A 22,217-nucleotide genomic window follows, 5' to 3' on the forward strand; every position below is an offset into this window, starting at 1 on the left:
TTTTATTTATTGTTATTTTTGTGGGTGCCTCTTCTTATGCAAATTATGTTAGAACTTTGAATTTTTAAAATCGGTTAATATTTGGATGAAAATAGGTCTATCTGAAATACTTTTCTTAACTGAGCAGCTGTGAATGAGTAATAAGCCCTCACCAGGAAATGAGATAAGGATAACTAGCAGCCATGAAATAATGTGCTGATGCTGCCAAGAGCCGATAGCTTAGCACATTGGGTGGATGGATACATATCATGAAAATATTGCTAGTGGCATTTCATGGTTTGAATGCTGCTTAATACTGAGTGATTTAAAAACTCCAGGCTAGTGTGGACCAGGATTTCCCCAAACAAGATGGGAGTTTTTAGTAGTAAATTTTCAACTAAAATTTAATTTAACAATTTTTATCTGTCATAGTAGAAGTTTGACATTTATTTTTTCCTTGACAAAGATATTCAAGAATTTCATAAGTACTGAAAAGATGGATATCATAATATAGGTATCTTTATACCATATAAAAGCAACAGTTCATAATAATCAAAGAATTATGGAAAGTGTAGAGCATATAAAAATATAATAAATGGAATCGATTTCCCTTATATTCTTAAACTCGTTTTTTTTCTGAAAAAGGGAACATAAGGAAAAAATAACACTCTCATTTCTCTTCTCTTAATTTTATGCATCTTTTATGATAAAAGTTGTATGTTTTTCACAATTTTTATTATAAAATTTGTATTTTGAATAATATTTATATGAAAAAGTGAGATAGAAATTAATTGGATCGAGTTTACTTTTAAAAAAATTAGTCCAAACCTACAATTTCCTTCTACTAACATGGACAGGGTGTTAAATGTTGAAATGAATCAAACATATTTTACCAATGCTATAAATCAGTTTTTGCTTTGCTATCCTGTTTGTGAATGTACCGATTCCACTGGGAAGCATGTTCAGAACTGTGTGGCTGCAGGAAATCGTTTAATTACTGGTAATTACACCAAAGTCCATTTCGACAGCTATTGTCCTGCAATACTGACAGGACTGCAGATTGATGCATGTTTCAGTGAAGTATGTGGTCAATGGAGCTGTGAGTTTCTGTAGAGATAGCCTGGACAGCAGATGATCTAAATTTCAGCACCAGAGTATCAACCATGTTGCGTGAGAAGTATCTCGATAGTGAAGTGCCATGTAGAAACAGTCAAAGTAAGATGTTCTATCAAATGTGCCCAACAGCGCTAAAAGCTCTTGTAAAATTCTAATTGACTCAAAAAATAATTTTTATTTAATTTTTTTGTCTACATTTGTATATTCTCTGTTTATCTGGTCTTTTGATTAATATTCCATAAGTTTTATAATTTTTGTTGAATTTAGAAAATTTATGCTGGTAAAATATGTTATGATCTATCCTAGGAGGTACTTGCCGCACATGCACTACCACAAAGACAGTTATAGCATTGTTCTGACGTAGAAGTAGTGTATTCTGTTTATTATGTTATGTAGTTACAGGGTGACAATTATTGAACGATATGAAATAAAATCGTCATAACTTCTGAACGGTTTGTGTTAGGGAATTCAAACTGAACGGTTGGCTGTGGGGCATTAAGAGAATTAATATGCGCTGTATGGTTTGGTTTAGTGATTACGCCCATTGTCATTTGGATGGATTTGTCAATAAGCAAAAGTGGCGCATTTGGGGGAGCTGAGAATCTGCGTTTCTCATTCGAGAATCCTCTTCACCCTCAACAGGTAAACTGTGTGGTGTGCACAAAGTCCAGTCACGGCACAAAGTCCAGTCACGGAATTGTTGATGCAATATTCCTTGATGGTACGGTGAGTACCAAATGGTACATGAAGGATTTGGAAAATGGTTTCCTCACCATTACCAAAATTGACCATGATTTCGACAAGATGTGGTTCATGCAAGGCAGAGCTCGACTCCATCAGAGCAAGAGAGTGTTTGATGTCCTGGTGGAGCTTTTTGAGGACTGCATTCTGGCTGTAGGGACCCAGAGACCACTGGCATGAACCTCGATTAGGCGCCATATTCTACAGATCTGAACACATGCAACACAAGCAACTCCATTTTGCAGAGCCATATCAAATCAAGGTGCACAGCAATAACCCCAAAACCATTGTTAAGCTGAGGAGGTCATCGACTGTATCAATGGTCTGACAAATCCCAATATCTGTAGTGATGTTAACATGTTGAATAATGTGTGTGCATTCCATAGTTTCTATGTTTCTTTTTTTAAAAAAAAAGTTCATTAGTTTCACCCTGTAACTATTACCTTATTTAAAAGAAAACTAAACTCTGACTGGCCACCATATCATCCTCAACCCACAGGTGTCACTTGGTGCAGATATGGAGGGGCATGTGGTCAGCACACCACTCTCCTGGCCGTATGTCAGTTTACGAGACCAGAGCCGCTACTTCTCAATCAAGTAGCTCCTCAGTTTGCCTCACAAGGGCTGAGTGCACCCCACTTGCCGACAGCGCTCAGCAGACCAGATGGTCACCCATCCAAGTGCTAGCCAAGCCCGACAGTGCTAAACTTTGGTGATCAGATGGATCTGTTACCACTGTGGCAAGGCCATCTACGTATATCAAATTAATGTGGAAAGTTAGTAAGCTTATGTGGCAAATTAAGTGGAAGTGCAATGTTATGAGTACTTAGGTGAGTTAATGGGCTGCCTAGAATTGGTAGGAGGTGATGTTGCCTGTGCTGCTGAAGATCAATTGGCAGGCCCACGGCCAAGATCCGATGCAGTTCGTGTGGGTGATTCAGTGCAGTGAACAGCCACCAAAATACTTTTAATTTTGGATGAGAATTTAACTGTCATAAGGTCTGAATGTGATCCACAGCTAAACTTGAGCTTTTTCCGACTGCATTGCGGGACTGAAAGCAGTACTTTTATCCCACATGTGTTAATTTGTAGAACATCATACTGAACTTCGAATTATTTTGAACTGGAGAGCACTTCATGTACTGCGTTCACAAAATAGACTACGTTTTTTGGATGTCTCTAATGAGTGTTTAGTTTTGGGAGTTTGCTACCATTCTCGTAATACTCTCTACACAACTTTACTGCATTTAATAACATTATTTCTGTATGTGTTACAGGAGTTATTGAAGGACCACTTTCCATTTATTTGAGATTGTTTCTTGAACAAACATTACTGAACATAATTTTCTGGTATTGTCCACATCAATTTCAAACATAGAACACTTTATTATCATTTACATTTATTGTATATATCTGTTTATTTTGTCAGTTTGCAGTGCATAAACTGTTTGCAAGATCACAGCTACACGGTATTACCTGCAGTGAATTAGATGCAGGGCGTGAAAGTAGACATATGCGAGTCGAACCTATGACATTTTATAGCTATTCTTCTTAAGCAGATCTGTGCATATCCAAACTGCATAAGGTACGAAAAACATCAGGTAAATTCGCAGTTGGTTTGCTCATGAAGCTTCTTCTCATCACAGTATCCATTAGGTAATATCGCAGCGTCCCACTCTTGCGATCACTTGCTTTGTGGAGCGCTGTGCATTGTTTTGTGAACTGCCATTCAGTATGTGTTGTGGCAGAGTTGCGTATACTGCAGCATCCATGAGTTTGTCATTCATTGATTGTTGTGGCTGATTGATGGCAGGCTGGATGTCGGCAGCTGAGTGTGAGGTGTTCATAGGAGATGGAGTTTCTGCATTGCATGTGTCAATGGGTGAGCCATAAAATACGGGCTTCAGTCGATCCATGGAGACTGTAGTGGGAGTATCCGTAATATCGGCCTTGAACAACTTTTCATACCTGTCAAAGACTGTGTATCGTCCATCATACACGGCTTGGAGTTGTTTCCGTACCGGGTAGTGCTGAATAAAGATTCAGTCACACATTCCTAGGTGTTTGAACACAAAAAGACGACTACGTTGGCCCCCTTATATGCAACAGGGCTGAATAGACGCATTTGTGCATATAGATTGGAGATAAAGTCCGGCGCATCAGCATGGTCATTAGGTGTATTCTCGAGGAATGCGCCTAGACATCGTATTGTTTGATCATATAGATCAGCTGCAGTGGCCTTGAGAAGTACGAAAGGAAACTCTTCCATCCAATAACACGAGTTGTGATATCTTAAGGCTGCCTTCAGTTGCCAGTTCAATCGTTCCACAACTCCATTAGCTGCAGAGCAGTAAACTGTGGTGTGGATACGATTCTTGTCTAACAGAGTGGCGAGTGCTTCAAACAAATACGACTCAAATGGGCTGTCTTGATCTGTGGTGTATGAAGAGGCACGCCGAAAGCTGCAGTCCATCCTCCAAAAAACGTAGTTGCCACTGTTGACATTATGTGGATGTACCTCAAATTATTGATTAAGTGGAATCATATGTCAAGTGGTATTTTGACATGTTGAGTGAATTTATTCCTCTGGCAAGCAGTGCACTAAGCTACAAACAGATTGCAATCCTTGGACATACCTGGCCACACGAAAGCATGCTTCACAAGACTCATCTTGTCAAGGATCCTCAAAATGTGCCAAGTTATATAGTGATGTCTTGGCTTGATGTCGTAACTGCAGAGGAATAAATGGTCGCGTATCTGCCTTTGAAACGTCATAATACACCTGTATGTTCACCAATGTTAGTGGGAAAAGTTGGAGGCACAGACTGGTTGGTAATTCAATTCAATTCAGTTCAATTTATTATCATCCATTTTATCATATATATGATATAGGAATTGTCATATAGAAAGAGAGAGAAAGAGAGAGAGCACATGATTTATATTTTTAACACTTAAGGGAAATAACATTTTCTTACTTACACTTCAACATTTTCTTGATTGCACTCTACATATTTTGTCTTCTTTTTACATGCAAGTTGAAAAAGACGAAAGTTTATTACAGAAAAATCAAAAGTTGGACACTGTCTATTTAGATAGCAAAGAAATTCATCAACATTATAGAAACTCTGACCTAATAGTAACCTCTTTAATTCTTTTTTAAATATATGTAAGTTTTGAATGCTTTTTATTTCTTTTGATATGGCCGTAAACATCATTTTGGGTAGATACATCACACTATTTTGGTACAGCGCTTTTGAATGTATTTTTCTATGGGAATCATGCCTGTTTCTGGTTTGATAGTTGTGTACTTCACTGTTTAGAGAAGAGAATTCTTGATTTGGCTTCAGAAAACATATTGATTCATAGATGAATAAACTAGGGATGGTCAAAATGTTCAACTCCTTAAAGAGTCCGTTACATGGATCTCTGTAGGCAACACCTTTCAGAATGCGAATAGCTCTCTTTTGGAGCTTAAAAAACTTTTTGTGAAACCTGTGTTCCCCGAAAATATAATACCATATCTTAAATTACTATGTATGTAAGAATAATAGCCACATAATAATGTTTCGAAATTGCAATTTTAATTGCAGTTTTCTGTACGTTTTCTGTAAGTTTGACAATGTTGACTGGAATACTCTCTTTCAAATTCTAAAGGTGGCAGGGGTAAAATACAGGGAGCGAAAGGCTATTTACAATTTGTACAGAAACCACATGGCAGTTATAACAGTCGAGGGGCATGAAAGGCAAGCAGCGGTTGCGAAGGGAGTGAGACAGGATTGTAGCCTCTCTCTGATGTTATTCAATCTGTATATTGAGCAAGCTGTAAAGGAAACAAAAGAAAAATTCGGAGTAGGTATTGAAATCCATGGAGAAGAAATAAAAACTTGGAGGTTCGCCGATGACATTGTAATTCTGTCAGAGACAGCAAAGGACTTGGAAGAGCAGTAGAGCGGAATGGACAGTGTCTTGAAAGGAGGATATAAGATGAACATCAACAAAAGCAAAACGAGGATAATGGAATGTAGTCGAATTAAGTCGGGTGATGCTGAGGGAATTAGATTAGGAAATGAGACACTTAAAGTAGTAAAGGGGTTTTACTATCTGGGGAGCAAAATAACTGATGATGGTCGAAGTAGAGAGGATATAAAATGTAGACTGGCAATGGCAAGGAAAGCATTTCTGAAGAAGAGAAATTTGTTAACATCGAATATAGATTTAAGTGTCAGGTAGTCGTTTCTGAAAGTATTTGTATGGAGTGTAGCCATGTATGGAAGTGAAACATGGACGATAACTAGCTTGGACAAGAAGAGAATAGAAGCTTTCGAAATGTGGTGCTACAGAAGAATGCTGAAGTTTAGATGGGTAGATCACATAACTAATGATGAAGTATTGAATAGAATTGGGAAGAAGAGGAGTTTGTGGCACAACTTGACAAAAAGAAAGGACCGGTTAGTAGGACATGTTCTGAGGCATCAAGGGATCACAAATTTAGCATTAGAGGGCAGCGTGGAGGGTAAAAATCGTAGAGGGAGACCAAGAGATGAATACACTAAGCAGATTCAGAAGGATGTGGGTTGCAGTAAGTACTGGGAGATGAAGAAGCTTGCACAGGATAGGGTAGCATGGAGAGCTGCATCAAACCAGTCTCAGGACTGAAGACCACAACAGTTTTCTTAATATACAACAGTATTTACTAAGTTTTCCATTCAATAGTTCAACACGTTTTCCCATCTTTAGTTATTGTCAGCTATACACATAAAAATTTTCTAAAAGAAGTTTGTTCTAGTAGATTTTTCCCAATCTTTACTCTTATGTTACTTTTTACTTTGTTCCTAATATGACTAAAGTGGTTTTTGTCATTTATAATTAAGTAATTGTCCTTGAACCATTCAGCTGCCCCATTTGTTGTTGAAGTTATTTTTTCTTGTAGGTCAGCTTCACTACCTCCCTTGATAAAAGGGCTCATATCTGCAAAAAGTACTGATTCTGCTCTAGTTAGATGGTTAGGAAAATCATTAATAAAAAACTAAGAAGAGCAGAGGGCCTAGAACAGAACCCTGGGGTAAACCACACGAAACGTAGTCGGTCAATGTATGGTGTAGGATTCTGGAGGACATAATTATAGCCCCTATTTCATCGAAGGAAATTTTAATGGTAGGAAGTACACCACATTCCTGCAAGAAACATTAATTTTGTTATTGCCAGAAATACCCTCAAGAACAAGGAACAGAATATGCTATCAACACGGTGGGTGTCCTGCATCAAGGGATCACAAAATGTGATCATTATGCCATTATGCCATTATGTATTATTTCAACACTTTGAAATCTGTTGCACAGATGTGATTGAAACCAGCTATATGCTTTTCCACGGACTCCATAGCAATACAGTTTCTCTAGCAAAATATCATGGCTGATGAGGTCAAATGCACATTCCACAGTTTAAGTCATCATTATCCATTCCAGTTAAAACCTGTTCCAGGGAGTGATATACAGCTCTTTCTGTAGCTCTGTTTTTCCTGAATCCATTCTGTGCAATGGTTAGAATTTTGCATTTACTTAGGAAACTCAACAGTCTCTCATGCATAATCCTCTCAATTACTTTAGCAAAATCTGACAATTCAGATGGTGGTCTATAATTTTGTATGGTATGTGGACAGTATTTTTTATAAAGAGGCTTTTTTAATGATTTTTAAGTGCAGAAGGGAATTCACCAGTTTTAAATCATGTATTACTATTATCAACTAATTCAATTATTATTTTGTTTGCACTATATCTTATGACCTTATCAGAATTATCAATCCACAGGAAATTTTATTTTTTAGCTTATTAATTGCATTTCTTACTTCTGAATGCATAACTGGGTACAAAAACATGGTCTTTTCATTTTTAGGAACTTTTGATTTGCTATCTTTTGAGTTCCGCAGGTTCTTGATAAGAGTTTGCACAGTGTCAATGTAATAGTCATTGAACATATTGGCAACACATACAGGGTCTTCAACAACTTCTCCTCCCTTTTTTATGATAAGATTATTGTTTCTCACTTTGGATTTACCAATGTTAGGGTTTATGGTCTTCCAAACTGATTTGATTTTATTGCTGCCTTTTTTGATAGTTAAATCAGTTTTCAGTTTTTTGCTGCATGTATAACTTTTCTATAGGCTTTCCTGTAGCATCGAAGATATGGCTTTAATGCTGCATTATGCTTTGAATGCCAAGCCAGATTTCTAAGAGCACCTGCAGATTTCTGAATTCCGCAGTTAACTATGAATTAGAGTTAAGAGAGATTTTTACTTTTCTAAGGGGGAAAGCGACATCAAAGCAGTATTTATTATCAGAGAAAAAGACTCACATTTAGAGTCTACAGCTTTGTTTGGGTCTCTGTCCCATTCAAAACTAAGCAACATTCTATGAAAACTCCAAAGGCTATTTTCATCAATGTATCTCGTTTCTGTTTAGTTTCCACTGCTATGTTTTTTCCTAACCATATTTTTTAGTAAGAGCTTGACTGCCATGTGGTCAGAGAAACCAGTACCTGTTACTTCAACCTCATAACTACAGGTCTCTTTTTTTACAAACACCTGATCAATTGAAACTTCCTGGCAGATTAAAACTGTGTGCCCGACCGAGACTCGAACTCGGGACCTTTGCCTTTCGCGGGCAAGTGCTCTACCAACTGAGCTACCGAAGCACGACTCACGCCCGGTACCCACAGCTTTACTTCTGCCAGTACCTCGTCTCCTACCTTCCAAACTTTACAGAAGCTCTCCTGCGAACCATGCAGAACTAGCACTCCTGAAAGAAAGGATATTGCGGAGACATGGCTTAGCCACAGCCTGGGGGATGTTTGCAGAATGAGATTTTCACTCTGCAGCGGAGTGTGCGCTGATATGAAACTTCCTGGCAGATTAAAACTGTGTGCCTGACCGAGACTCGAACTCGGGACCTTTGCCTTTCGCGGGCTTGTGCTCTACCAACTGAGCTACCGAAGCACGACTCACGCCCGGTACCCACAGCTTTACTTCTGCCAGTACCTCGTCTCCTACCTTCCAAACTTTACAGAAGCTCTCCTGCGAACCATGCAGAACTAGCACTCCTGAAAGAAAGGATATTGCGGAGAAATGGCTTAGCCACAGCCTGGGGGATGTTTCCAGAATGAGATTTTCACTCTGCAGCGGAGTGTGCGCTGATATGAAACTTCCTGGCAGATTAAAACTGTGTGCCCGACCGAGACTCGAACTCAGGACCTTGCCCTATCACGGGCAAGTGCTCTACCAACTGAGCTACCGAAGCACGACTCACACCCGGTACCCACAGCTTTACTTCTGCCAGTACCTCGTCTCCTACCTTCCAAACTTTACAGAAGCTCTCCTGCGAACCATGCAGAACTAGCGCTCCTGAAAGAAAGGATATTGCGGACAAATGGCTTAGCCACAGCCTGGGGGATGTTTCCAGAATGAGATTTTCACTCTGCAGCGGAGTGTGCGCTGATATGAAACTTCCTGGCAGATTAAAACTGTGTGCCCGACCGAGACTCGAACTCGGGACCTTTGCCTTTCCCGGGCAAGTGCTCTACCAACTGAGCTACCGAAGCACGACTCACGCCCGGTACCCACAGCTTTACTTCTGCCAGTACCTCGTCTCCTACCGTTCAAAACTTTACAGAAGCTCTCCTGCGAACCATGCAGAACTAGCACTCCTGAAAGAAAGGATATTGCGGAGACATGGCTTAGCCACAGGCTGGGGGATGTTTCCAGAATGAGATTTTCACTCTGCAGCAGAGTGTGCGCTGATATGAAACTTCCTGGCAGATTAAAACTGTGTGCCCGACCGAGACTCGAACTCGGGACCTTTGCCTTTCGCGGGCAAGTGCTCTACCAACTGAGCTACCGAAGCACGACTCACGCCCGGTACCCACAGCTTTACTTCTGCCAGTACCTCGTCTCCTACCTTCCAAACTTTACAGAAGCTCTCCTGCGAACCATGCAGAACTAGCACTCCTGAAAGAAAGGATATTGCGGAGACATGGCTTAGCCACAGCCTGGGGGATGTTTGCAGAATGAGATTTTCACTCTGCAGCGGAGTGTGCGCTGATATGAAACTTCCTGGCAGATTAAAACTGTGTGCCTGACCGAGACTCGAACTCGGGACCTTTGCCTTTCGCGGGCTTGTGCTCTACCAACTGAGCTACCGAAGCACGACTCACGCCCGGTACCCACAGCTTTACTTCTGCCAGTACCTCGTCTCCTACCTTCCAAACTTTACAGAAGCTCTCCTGCGAACCATGCAGAACTAGCACTCCTGAAAGAAAGGATATTGCGGAGAAATGGCTTAGCCACAGCCTGGGGGATGTTTCCAGAATGAGATTTTCACTCTGCAGCGGAGTGTGCGCTGATATGAAACTTCCTGGCAGATTAAAACTGTGTGCCCGACCGAGACTCGAACTCAGGACCTTGCCGTATCACGGGCAAGTGCTCTACCAACTGAGCTACCGAAGCACGACTCACACCCGGTACCCACAGCTTTACTTCTGCCAGTACCTCGTCTCCTACCTTCCAAACTTTACAGAAGCTCTCCTGCGAACCATGCAGAACTAGCGCTCCTGAAAGAAAGGATATTGCGGACAAATGGCTTAGCCACAGCCTGGGGGATGTTTCCAGAATGAGATTTTCACTCTGCAGCGGAGTGTGCGCTGATATGAAACTTCCTGGCAGATTAAAACTGTGTGCCCGACCGAGACTCGAACTCGGGACCTTTGCCTTTCGCGGGCAAGTGCTCTACCAACTGAGCTACCGAAGCACGACTCACGCCCGGTACCCACAGCTTTACTTCTGCCAGTACCTCGTCTCCTACCTTCCAAACTTTACAGAAGCTCTCCTGCGAACCATGCAGAACTAGCACTCCTGAAAGAAAGGATATTGCGGAGACATGGCTTAGCCACAGCCTGGGGGATGTTTGCAGAATGAGATTTTCACTCTGCAGCGGAGTGTGCGCTGATATGAAACTTCCTGGCAGATTAAAACTGTGTGCCCGACCAAGATTCGAACTCGGGACCTTTGCCTTTCGCGGGCAAAAAATTGAAGATAGCTGTTTCAGTTGATTTATTTTTACGGAAACCATTTTGCGCATTAACCTATATACTATTCTTCATAAGAAATTTGTATAGACTATGATACATTATCCTTTCTATTATTTTTGAGTTACCTGACAACATTGATAAAGGCCTGAAGTTACTAACATCATATTTATCACCGTTCTTGTAAAGTGGCTTTATAGTTGACATTTTAAGTTTTGATGGAAACACCCCTGTCTTAAAAGATTCATTTATAATTTCAGTGAGATGTGAGGCTATGTTTCTTGCACTTTGCTTAATGACTTTGTCAGGAATCCCATCACACCCACATGAGATTTTATTTTTTAACTTATTTATATCATTTAGTACCTCTGATTCAGTTACTGGATAAAGGAACATTGTCATGTCATTCATGGGGATTTTTACCTTGCTATTGGAATTGCATTTAGTTTTAATTAAATTTATGGCTATATTTGTGAAATGTTTGTTAAATATGTTGGCAAACTGAAGTGGGTCCTTAACATTTTTACCACCACTTTTAATGACAAAGCTGTTATCTTTTCTTTTGTGTCTACCTATATTTTTATTTATTACTTCCCAAGTTGACTTCATTTTGTTGTTACCTTTCTCAATATATGAATCATTATCAAGCTTCTTAGCTGCAATTATTACTCTCTTGTACAGGCTTCTATAACATTTCACATGTGATTTCAGTGCTACATTCTTCCTGGCTGATTTATTTAACTTTCTGAGAGTGTCCGATGACTTTCTAATCCCCTGTGTAACCCATGTTTTGGTTTTATGTTTAGTTTTGAGTCTTTTTATAGGAAAGGCAACATCGAAGCAGTGTTTGTAGCTTTCAAGGAAAGAGTCAAACTTTGTGTTGACATCACCACTTGATTCACTACCCCAGTTGTTATTTTCCAGAATGTAATTAAAAATTCTTATGCTGACATCATTTATAAATCTACTTTCTCTGTAATTGTTATTGATAACAGGGTCCTTGTAAGATGTGATATTTAAACTCAATTTGATACCCTTGTGATCCGAGAAACCAGTGTCAATTACTTCAGTGTTATATTCACACTTGTCCTTGTTTATAAATGCTTGATCTACTATTGTTTCAGACATATTTCCGGATCTGGTAACTTTATTTACATTTGCCATCATATTATGACACAAAAACAGATTGCACAGTTGCTGTTGTTTACTACAATCATTCTTAAAGTTAACATTAAAATCACCAAGAACAATTACATTATGTTTAAGTTCATTCAGTAGTTCCTCACGCTTTTCCATAAAAATGGCAAAGTTGCCCAATGGTGATCGGTACAAACACACAATAGTAATTTTTAATTTGGTTAGCTCACATATACTGTATTCAAAATCTTTTTCTATGCATTTTAGTTTACATTTAATTTCTTTTGATTCTACCCCTGTCCTAACATAAATACATGTCCCACCCCCTTTATATTTGATTCTACAAAATTTGCTAATCATTTCAAAATTTGGAATAATTATGCTAGACGCTTGCATTTCTTTTACCCAGTGCTCACTTATGCATAGTATGTTAATGTCTTTTAGGTAGTCAGTTAATAGAACTTCTATTTCAGCTAATTTACCTTCTAGTCCCTGCACATTTTGGTATACAACTGTTAAAGTTTCGTGTAGTGGATTTGCTGCACTATTTACCTTTGTACTTTCTTGCTGCTGACACTGTAAATATTCTGCCTTTTCTTCTTCTTCGAATTGCAAAGATCCCATAAAAAACAGTCACTACACACAGCAGCTCTTCTTATCCTGAGGCTCTTCCTTTGAGATGTCTGCAGAGCAGCTGATGAGTTTCTGGATCTGGTAGAATGGTTCTTGGCTGTTGGTGTGGTTGCAGTCTTAGTTACAAGTGAGCACGAGGCATTGAGTGTGTCGAATGTGCTGACAGCTTCATCCTTGGAGGTTTCAGGTGCACATGTGTTTACACTAGGTTTGTAGGCTTTCTCATCTGAAGAAATTGTTTCCTCTTCAACTCTGCTGGATGTTCCTGACATTTCTGCTGGTATCCCATATTGTACCACTCCTTCAGATACTGGTACCAATATGTTAGGTATCTCTCCCATCTTAGACGTTTCCTGGCAAATTTCCATTTGCTCAGTTACTGCTATGGTGAGGATACCAAGCAGTTTGTGTTGATCATTGAGATTATTTATTGTTTTCATAATTTGAGCACAGACATACAGTTGTCCTGCTCTATTTAGATCTCCACTGTTTATGAAATGTTGTTTTCTGAAATCTAGCTGGATAAATGTTGAATTTGGGTAGCACTTTGTTATTTTGTGAAGCAGTCTGTTAGTTTTTTTGATTTCTTCGTTAACACGAGATTTCTTAAAAAAATCGTATGGAATGCTGGTTACCATCGCACGTGCATTTTTGAGCTTTTCGAGCGTCTCTCTTAGCGCTCGTCTTCCTGATAATACATCATTGCAGCGCACGTGTACTCCGTCCCCTAGGACTAGAACACAATCATTATTCTTTATCTTGATACTCAGATTTTCGCAGTTATTGACGATCTCTTTCAGTGGAGCATCAGGCTTTATTACGCTAGTAACACTGCATCCTGAGTTATATAGGGTTTCTCCCAGTCTTTTTCCGACACTGTCGGCAAGTATATATACAGTAAAAGCATTATTTGTTGTGCTCAACTCTTCCGAAGTTTTGCAGTCTATTATACGATCTTCTATCTTTTCACAGTCTCTATGTATTATATTATTAACAGATTTTAACGTTTTGAGCACATTATGGGCTGAGTTGTTAAGTTTTCGCTCGAGGTTTTTGTTAACAGTTGCTTGTATGTTAGGTGTAACGAACTTTTCGGAGGCTTGTTTACTTTCAGTTCTCACGACACTTACTTCTTCCACTCTCTCGCCACAAGATTTTATTTCGTCACATATTTCCAGAGCATTGTATCTGTCTTGTACAGCGATCTTTTTAGTTGCTTTTAATTCGTATTTTTTAAAATTTACACTCGTTTTAGGAAGAATAGATGTGCTGTAGATTTCGGAGTTTGTGTTAAGTGATGATACTCCATTCAATTCACATTCACGAAGCTTTGCTTTTAGGACTTTTATTGTTTTTGTCTAGCACTTTGCAGTTCATACAACACGCTTTGTAACACATTAATTTCACGTCTGGTAGCGTAAGCGACTAACATAGCGTTAAATCCGTTACAACTTCCCTGATCACATTCACATGAAAACACAGTTTTTCAACTACATCCCACGTAAAGCTCACGATTGTATGTCAACCAGCCTTGTGCTGGTGAAAGGTTTTGGCTCTATTTGTTGCAGTAGTACAGCATCTGATGCTGTAACCAAAATGTCTACCATCACAGCGAGGCAGCCCTGAGAGACTGTGTTAACAGCACAATTTCACCAACGGCAGTTGTCACTTTTGCGAAAGCTGCTTCACTCTCGATGGTTCACAAGGTTTTATCCTTCGGTTTCGGAACACCTGTCAATAAGTCGTTTAATGGCACTGTCAACTGTGCATGGTTATATACAAAATCGTGGTAGAAATTTATAATACCAACAAATTATCACGATTCCCAGACTGTGACTGTCCATCAGTATTTGGGTATTGCTTCCACCTCCTCTTGCTTTGGCTGGAATCATTGAGCATCAATGGTGTATCCAAGGAATTGCCCTTCAGTTACAATATGCACGTAGAAGGGTAATTAATCAGTCCCTGCAAACGAAGGAAGCTGAAAATTTGGCCCAAATGTATCACATGCTCTGATTTCGAAACCGAAATCGCCAAGATGATGGTTCAAAAAATGGCTCTGAGCACTATGGGACTTAACATCTGTGGTCATCAGTCCCCTAGAAATTAGAACTCCTTAAACGTAACTAACCTAAGGACATCACACACATCCATGCCCGAGGCAGGGTTCGAACCTGCGACTGTAGCGGTCACGCGGTTCCAGACTGAAGCGCCTAGAACCGCACGGCCACACCGGCCGGCCGCCAAGATGATATCAGTATAAACATGACAGAAATCAAGTTCACGCACAACTTCGTCCACGAAACGTCGGAACGTTTGTGTGGCATTGCATCTTATTCTCACGAACTTGAAGAGGCCAAATGCAGTAGTAACAGCAGTTTCGTCTGTGTCTTTGGGTGCGACAGGTTTCTGATCTCTCTCTCTCTCTCTCTCTCTCTCTCTCTCTCTCTCTCTCACACATACACACACACACACACACACGTGCGCATCCCAGCTATTGCTTGATGGTCGACAAATTCCTTGTGCCGTCTTTCTTCACTACCCTTAACTCCTAAGGTGTTGTGTGGCAAGGCCGCTCGTGGAACAGAAGTCCAGGGGTAGTGAGTATATAGTGCAATGTGGTATGTTGTACAGGCATTAGCATAGGCTTATGACAGGTAAGTGCTCGAAACTACCTTAGAAGCTTTATGTATGATGATTCACTTCTGGTATTATGTACAGTAGTACCTGTGACACATCATAATGTTTCATGGTTGGTTTGTAGTAGTAGTAGTAGTAGTAGTAGTCGTAGTAAGGAGACAGTGATGTCAGAGGTCTGGTAAAAGACTAAAACGACAAGAAATTAGCCCTAAGAATGGGGTGCACGACGTCTGCCACTATGAACTGCCACTTGAACTTCGGTTGTAGACCTAGATTGAGAAACAAGGTCACCAAATAGTACGTTTGAATGGAAGATCCGTTAGCGGCTGCAAGATGGGAGACATGTTGCTGGATATACCGAGACCTACACTCCCACGTCAACGGAAAACTGCCGCTTCGTGTATTGTTCTACGATGAAGTAAACGATGAGTGCTGATGCGAGAGCCAGTCGCCATCATCACTGACTCCACACCATGTCTACCATCCCACACAGGGGACTGCATTTTCATGCTTCTGAACTAAACTTCTTATGGTGAAACAGATTTTTGTTGCTGATGGTAATCAAATGTCTCCCCTCGCCAAGTGATGGCACTGTGTATGTGTCGACAAGGGCAGCATGTTTGCAAAGTAGTTATTTGTGCCACAAGCTTGACAATTTGCACTTGTATAGATACGATGGTCGCTACAAGAATGTTGTCCATCTGTGGGCCAACAGCTCCGACACTGAAGTATGGTCTGCAATTTGAGAGTGTGCACCATTAATATTTTCTGCACACCAAGTGTTGGGGAATGAAGACCCCTACGCCATCTCTTGGTGTTCTGTTAAGTCTGTACATTGTGCTGCCTTCTGCAGCGGATATTTTTCAACTGTAACTGTAAACAGACGTGTGAAAATAAAGGTGTGTGTGTGAGCAGAAGTTTTACTGTGTCCTTGATTTCACTAGTGTGTAGCAGCATTTTAGAGCTGAAACCCGGGAGGCCATGAAGAGATACACATTAAAGAGGACTCGACGCCGGCGGAGAAGGTTTTGAGCGACTTCAATCTCAAAATCAGGTCACGTCACGCCACGTTCATCTCACACAGATAAGTTGCGGCATTGCTCTGTAACTGTAGCAAAGGACACTGCGGGTCGATTGATTTGTATGTGATGTTACTTGGTGCATGTTTGTTGGTGGCAGAGCAATAGAGAGCAGTTGGCGTATTATTTGCAAAGCACAAAGGGGACTTGCTAATGTATTGGTAGACTGCAGCGCCATCTGTTAGCAACAGCGACCACTACTAAAGGTCGCGGAAGTTGAAAACTGCACGGCCGAGCCATCTGTTGATAACTACAAACATCACTAGGGGCCTGCTAACGGTTCACACTACAGGACAGCGCCATCCCTTAGCGATAGCCTCCAACTGACGGGGTGTCTTGACCTTGAACGCACTCTCACGACAGAAAGCAAAACCACTAACTCACCATGACAGAAGTAGTAGCTACGAACTTGGGGAGGCTGCGCTGGAAGCGGACGACTTTGCGATCGAATGCGACGCGTTTCGTCAGCCAAATAAACGCCTTCGATGGTTCTACAACTGCAGAAGAAGTCGAACACTTCCAGGAACGCCTACAGGAAACATTAGAAGAGTTGACCCGACTCAACGATACAATACAGGACTTGCTGGATGACTCTGAATACGAAGTCGACACGGAAGCTTGTGAGGAATATGCTGATAAACGCAAACGCGCCCTCCGAAAGGCCTTCTAGGAGGAGCGCGCACAGGAGACAGAAACGCGACGTCAGCGGCTCAACAACACGCCTGTATGGACATAAAATTGCCTACTATCAAACTGCACCCATTCCCAGGGGACATAGAAGCTTGGCCTCGATTTTGGGAGCAGTTCACAGCTTCCATAGACGAGAATCCGATCGTGTCAACAATGAACAAGCATGTATTCCTCCGTGGTTACCTTGATGGGAAACCCAAGGACTTGGTCGATGGCATTGCTGTTACAGCTGATACGTATGAGCAGACTAAGCAAATTTTGAAATCCAAATATAAGGATAAGAATAGAATTATCCAGAGTCACCTAGATTTCTTGGAGAATCTTAGCACTTCGACTTCAGGCAGTCCAGAGGCTCTCAATTCCACCTACACTGAGTGCCATAAGCGCATCCAAGCACTACGAGCACTAGGAGAAAATGTGTACTCTTATGGGAGAGTGCTTGCATCCAAACTTCTTCGAGCCTTTCCTGAAGAAATTTGCAAAAGTTGGCTTGTGCATGCCCGAAAGCAATAGATTGAAGAAGGGAACCTCACCCGCCTTATGGAGTTCTTAAATGAAGAGGTGGAAGGAGCTATCAACACATGCAAAATTCGTGGAGATATCGTTCCACACGAAAATTATGTACCAACAGCATCTGCCTTCCATGTAATGGTTAAAACGAAGAGGGACAAGAAGAAACAACAGAATTCAGAGCCCTTCTGTGTGTATTGCGGTGAAAGAGGGCACTGGGTCCAAGACTGCCAAAAGATTGCAAGCCTGCAGGCATGAATAGACGCTCTCAAGACAATGAACCGTTGCTTCCTATGCCCGAGACTTGGCCACAACAGAAACCAGTGTTTCAAACGGGGAAAAGCGTCCTGTGTGAAAAGTAAGGGGGAGCATCACATTTCCATCTGTAGTAGCCATACCACAACAGTAAATAAAATTGTAACTATGACTTCTAACTTCATATACCTGCAAACTGCTCGTGTGAGTATCACAGGACCAACTGGTAAGAGCAAACAGACACCTGCCATCCTGGACACAGGGAGTCAATCGAGTTTCATTCACCATTCACTGATCGAATCTTTCCAACTAAGTGTCATTGGAAGCACTACTCCGGAGATTACTACTTTCGAATCCACTTACAGTTCATCACTCTCAAGGAAGAATGTGCAGTTTAATATGATGGGGTGCTCCACTAATTCCCACATATCAGTGACAGCCTTTGAAAGCACAAATAATTTTTCACAGCAACCAACAGTGCCACAAGATGTAGGAGATATGGCCTTGAGGGGTGGTACACCACTCGCAGATCCTAAAGGAGACACTGAAGATCTACCTATTGAGATCCTGATTGGAGCTCATTATTACTGGAGAATCGTACCTTGGGACAACCAATCAAGGTATCACCATCATTGGTTCTTCTCCCAACAATCTTCGGATATATTCTCAGTGGAAACAGATCTAGCACCACCGTGAACTTTATTCAGGGCAGCTGCAATGATATGTCTGATGAGTCAGTGCGCCGATTTTGGGACCTGGAGACAATCGGGATAATAGAACATCAAGAGCGAGCATTAAAACCCATTGACCACCCTATTTATCAGGAATTCCGAGGGTCATACTGTGTGGAATATGGCCGCAGAGTTGTATCTCTGCCTCGAAAGAAGGATATGCCTCTCTCCTGCAACCGCACAACTGCTGAAGCCCACCTTCGCTCCTTACAAACCAAGCTCCGAGGGAATGAAGAGCTGAAGGTCATTTACCATGAGACCATGTCGAAATATATTGAGAAGAACCAGGTAGAGGTAGCACCTGAGGACTGTACTGCTGGAAACACATTCTACCTGATAGTCACTCTTGATATCTGGTGGGGTGGTCCACCTTGGCTTTCAGAAGACAAGCAGTCCTGGCCGCTGGATATCTCAGCCCCACTTCCAACAATGCCAGAAGCCAAAACGAGAGCAAATATCACTGTGATCACCATCACTGAACCACTACTGGACATTGCAAAGTTTAGTTCATATTGGCGAGTACTGCATATAACTGCCTTTGTATTTCGATTTATCAGCACAACAAGGAACAAAAATAGAATCTCCGGCAGTTTTAGTGCTTTGGAATTACGAAACGCCCACACCTACTGGATCAGAAGAGTTCAAGAGGAACGATTCACTGGTGAACTGTCTGCACTGCATAAGGGAGAACAATTGCCCAAGGAATCAAAGACTGCTCAATACAATCCCTTTATATCGGATGGCATACTTTGTCTTGGTAGTAGGCTGCAATGTGCTGCACTGTCACACTCAGAGAAGCATCCAATTATATTGGATGGTCGTCACAATTTCACTGAGCTTCTCATCAGACACACACATGTAAGACTGCATCATATCGGCGTGCGGATTGTGTTAGGGGAACTGTGAGAAGAATTTTGGATTCTGCGAGGACAACAAGCTGTTTGGAGAGACCATTTGCCGTAACACGCATCGATTTTGCCGGACCATTATATGTCAAATCTGGACATCAAACGAAAAAGTCCTACATGGTCCTATTCACATGTGCAACAACACGGACATTTCATGTTCAACTTGCAACTGATATGTCCACTGATAGATTTTTATGGTCGTGCAATGGTTTGCAGGACGTTGGAGCCTACCAGTCACTGTCTACTCAGACAATGTTACAACATTCCATGCAGCCAACTCAGAACTGTCAGAGCTTTCCAAAACCATGCAGCATACTGACGTACAGCTCTACTGTGCCCACCATGGAATCACTTGGAAATTCATACCACCACATGCAGCTTGGTGGGGAGGCTGGTGGGAACGAATGGTAGGCTCAGTCAAGCGGTGCCTGAGGAAAGTTCTTGGTCGCTCCCAGGTGGATGGAAAGAGCTTAAACAAGCAAAGAAACTGCAGTAAACTCACGACCCATCACTCAAGGAGAGAGTGACACTGCATTGACGCCAGCCCACTTTCTAAATGGTGGGAAATCAGTAACAATTCCATGTGGGCCAGAGCTAGCAACTAGAAGGGACATTGCTAAGGATTTCCGACTTAGACAAAAGGTCAATGACGACATCTGGCGCAGGTGGAAGACAGAATACCTCCTGCTGCTAAGACAATACCATGAGGTGAACGGATACCCTTCGCAAAGGAAACCGAGAATTGGAGAGGTTGCTCTGCTCCAAGAAGACAGCAAACCACAGCACTTCTGGAAGAGGGGGATGTGGTAGAAGAAGTGTGGCATGGCAGAGACAGTAAAATACGGTGCATCATCCTTCGCCAGCCAGATGGTATGAAGATCTGTCGACCGGTCCAGCTGGTCATCCCCCTCAAGATGAGTTACAGAACACAGCATGTTGTTATCAATGGAGAGACGTCTACAGACGTTAAAGTAACCTCTGGCGTGCCACAGGGGAGTGTTATGGGAACATTGCTTTTCACAATATATGTAAATGACCTAGTAGATAGTGTCGGAAGTCCCATGCGGCTTTTCGCAGATGATGCTGTAGTACACAGAGAAGTTGCTGCATTAGAAAATTGTAGCGAAATGCAGGAAGATCTGCAGCGGATAGGCACTTGGTGCAGGGAGTGGCAACTGACCCTTAGCATAGACAAATGTAATGTATTGCGAATACATAGAAAGAAGGATCCTTTATTGTATGATTATATGATAGGGGAACAAACACAGGTAGCAGTTACTTCTGTAAAATATCTGGGAGTATGCGTGCAGAACGATTTGAAGTGGAATGATCATATAAAATTAATTGTTGGTAAGGCGGGTACCAGGTTGAGATTCATTGGGAGAGTCCTTAGAAAATGTAGTCCATCAACAAAGGAGGTGGCTTACAAAACACTCGTTCGACCTATACTTGAGTATTGCTCATCAGTGTGGGATCCGTACCAGATCGGGTTGACGGAGGAGATAGAGAAGATCCAAAGAAGAGCGGCGCGTTTCGTCACAGGGTTATTTGGTAACCGTGATAGCATTACGGAGATGTTTAACAAACTCAAGTGGCAGACTCTGCAAGAGAGGCGCTCTGCATCGCGGTGTAGCTTGCTCGCCAGGTTTTGAGAGGGTGCGTTTCTGGATGAGGTATCGAATATATTGCTTCCCCCTACTTATACCTCCCGAGGAGATCACGAACGTAAAATTAGAGAGATTCGAGCGCGCACGGAGGCTTTCAGACAGTCGTTCTTCCCGCGAACCATACGCGACTGGAACAGGAAAGGGAGGTAATGACAGTGGTATATAAAGTGCCCTCCGCCACACACCGTTGGGTGGCTTGCGGAGTATAAATGTAGATGTAGATGGACCAGGGTGGGGAGGATGTTGGGGAATGAAGACTCCTCCGCCATCTGTTGGTATTCTGTTAAGTCTGTACATTGTGCTGCCCTCTGCAGCGGATATTTTTCAACTGTAACTGTAAACAGACGTGTGAAAATAAAGGTGTGTGTGAGCAGAAGTTTTACTGTGTCCTTGATTTCACTAGTGTGTAGCAACACCAAGTGGTAGGCATGACAGCAAGATGTTCCACAGTATATGATTGTTGATGGCATTGCTTGCGAGTGCCCACAAGTGATGAAACAACTGCAAGGGAGTGTGATCTTGTAATCCTCTGTACACAAAAATTTCTCAAGATTTGTCACCTCAGACTGCAACAGGCGGCTGGTTAGAGCATTCTTGATTGTTGTAAAAAATCATACGCTGTTGTGTTGGAAGTCAGATCTGGAAGCTGGAGAGATCTGTAGAGACTGAGTAAGAGTCCGTAACCGCTCTTTCCACCAACCTGTCGTCTTCTAAAGTTGTGTCCCCAGTGCTGAAGACAGCTCACTGGTCGTGGGACCTTCTTCGGTGGAGGCCGCTATTCTGTTATCTTATAGTTAAACCTGTGACTGTGCTTTTTTATGGGATGCCACTTGCCCGGTTTAGTCTGTATATGCAGAGGGCATGATCTTGAATTTAATTTAATTTTATTTGATCCTGTACGATTACATTGTGTACAGTAAATGTACGTGTAATATTGGACATCTCAAAGTAGTAACATTCATTATCACTTATTTTTCTGCCCCTTTAGCTTACATTTTTACATCATTGATAATGAATAACAATATATACAAATTTAATGGCATAAGTATTCTGCAA

The 22,217-nt window shown here is 41.6% G+C and overlaps 1 non-coding gene across 1 annotated transcript; it reads right to left on the reverse strand.

Annotated features, from left to right (window-relative positions):
• Window positions 1–9,355: 9,355 nt before the first annotated feature.
• On the reverse strand, window positions 9,356–9,430 carry Trnas-gga. Its single transcript has one exon. It is a non-coding gene; the product is annotated as a tRNA-Ser (tRNA).
• Window positions 9,431–22,217: the final 12,787 nt, after the last annotated feature.

The sequence above is a fragment of the Schistocerca piceifrons genome, chromosome 1 (genome assembly GCF_021461385.2).
Source record: "Schistocerca piceifrons isolate TAMUIC-IGC-003096 chromosome 1, iqSchPice1.1, whole genome shotgun sequence".
NCBI classification, from domain to species: Eukaryota; Metazoa; Arthropoda; class Insecta; order Orthoptera; family Acrididae; genus Schistocerca; species Schistocerca piceifrons.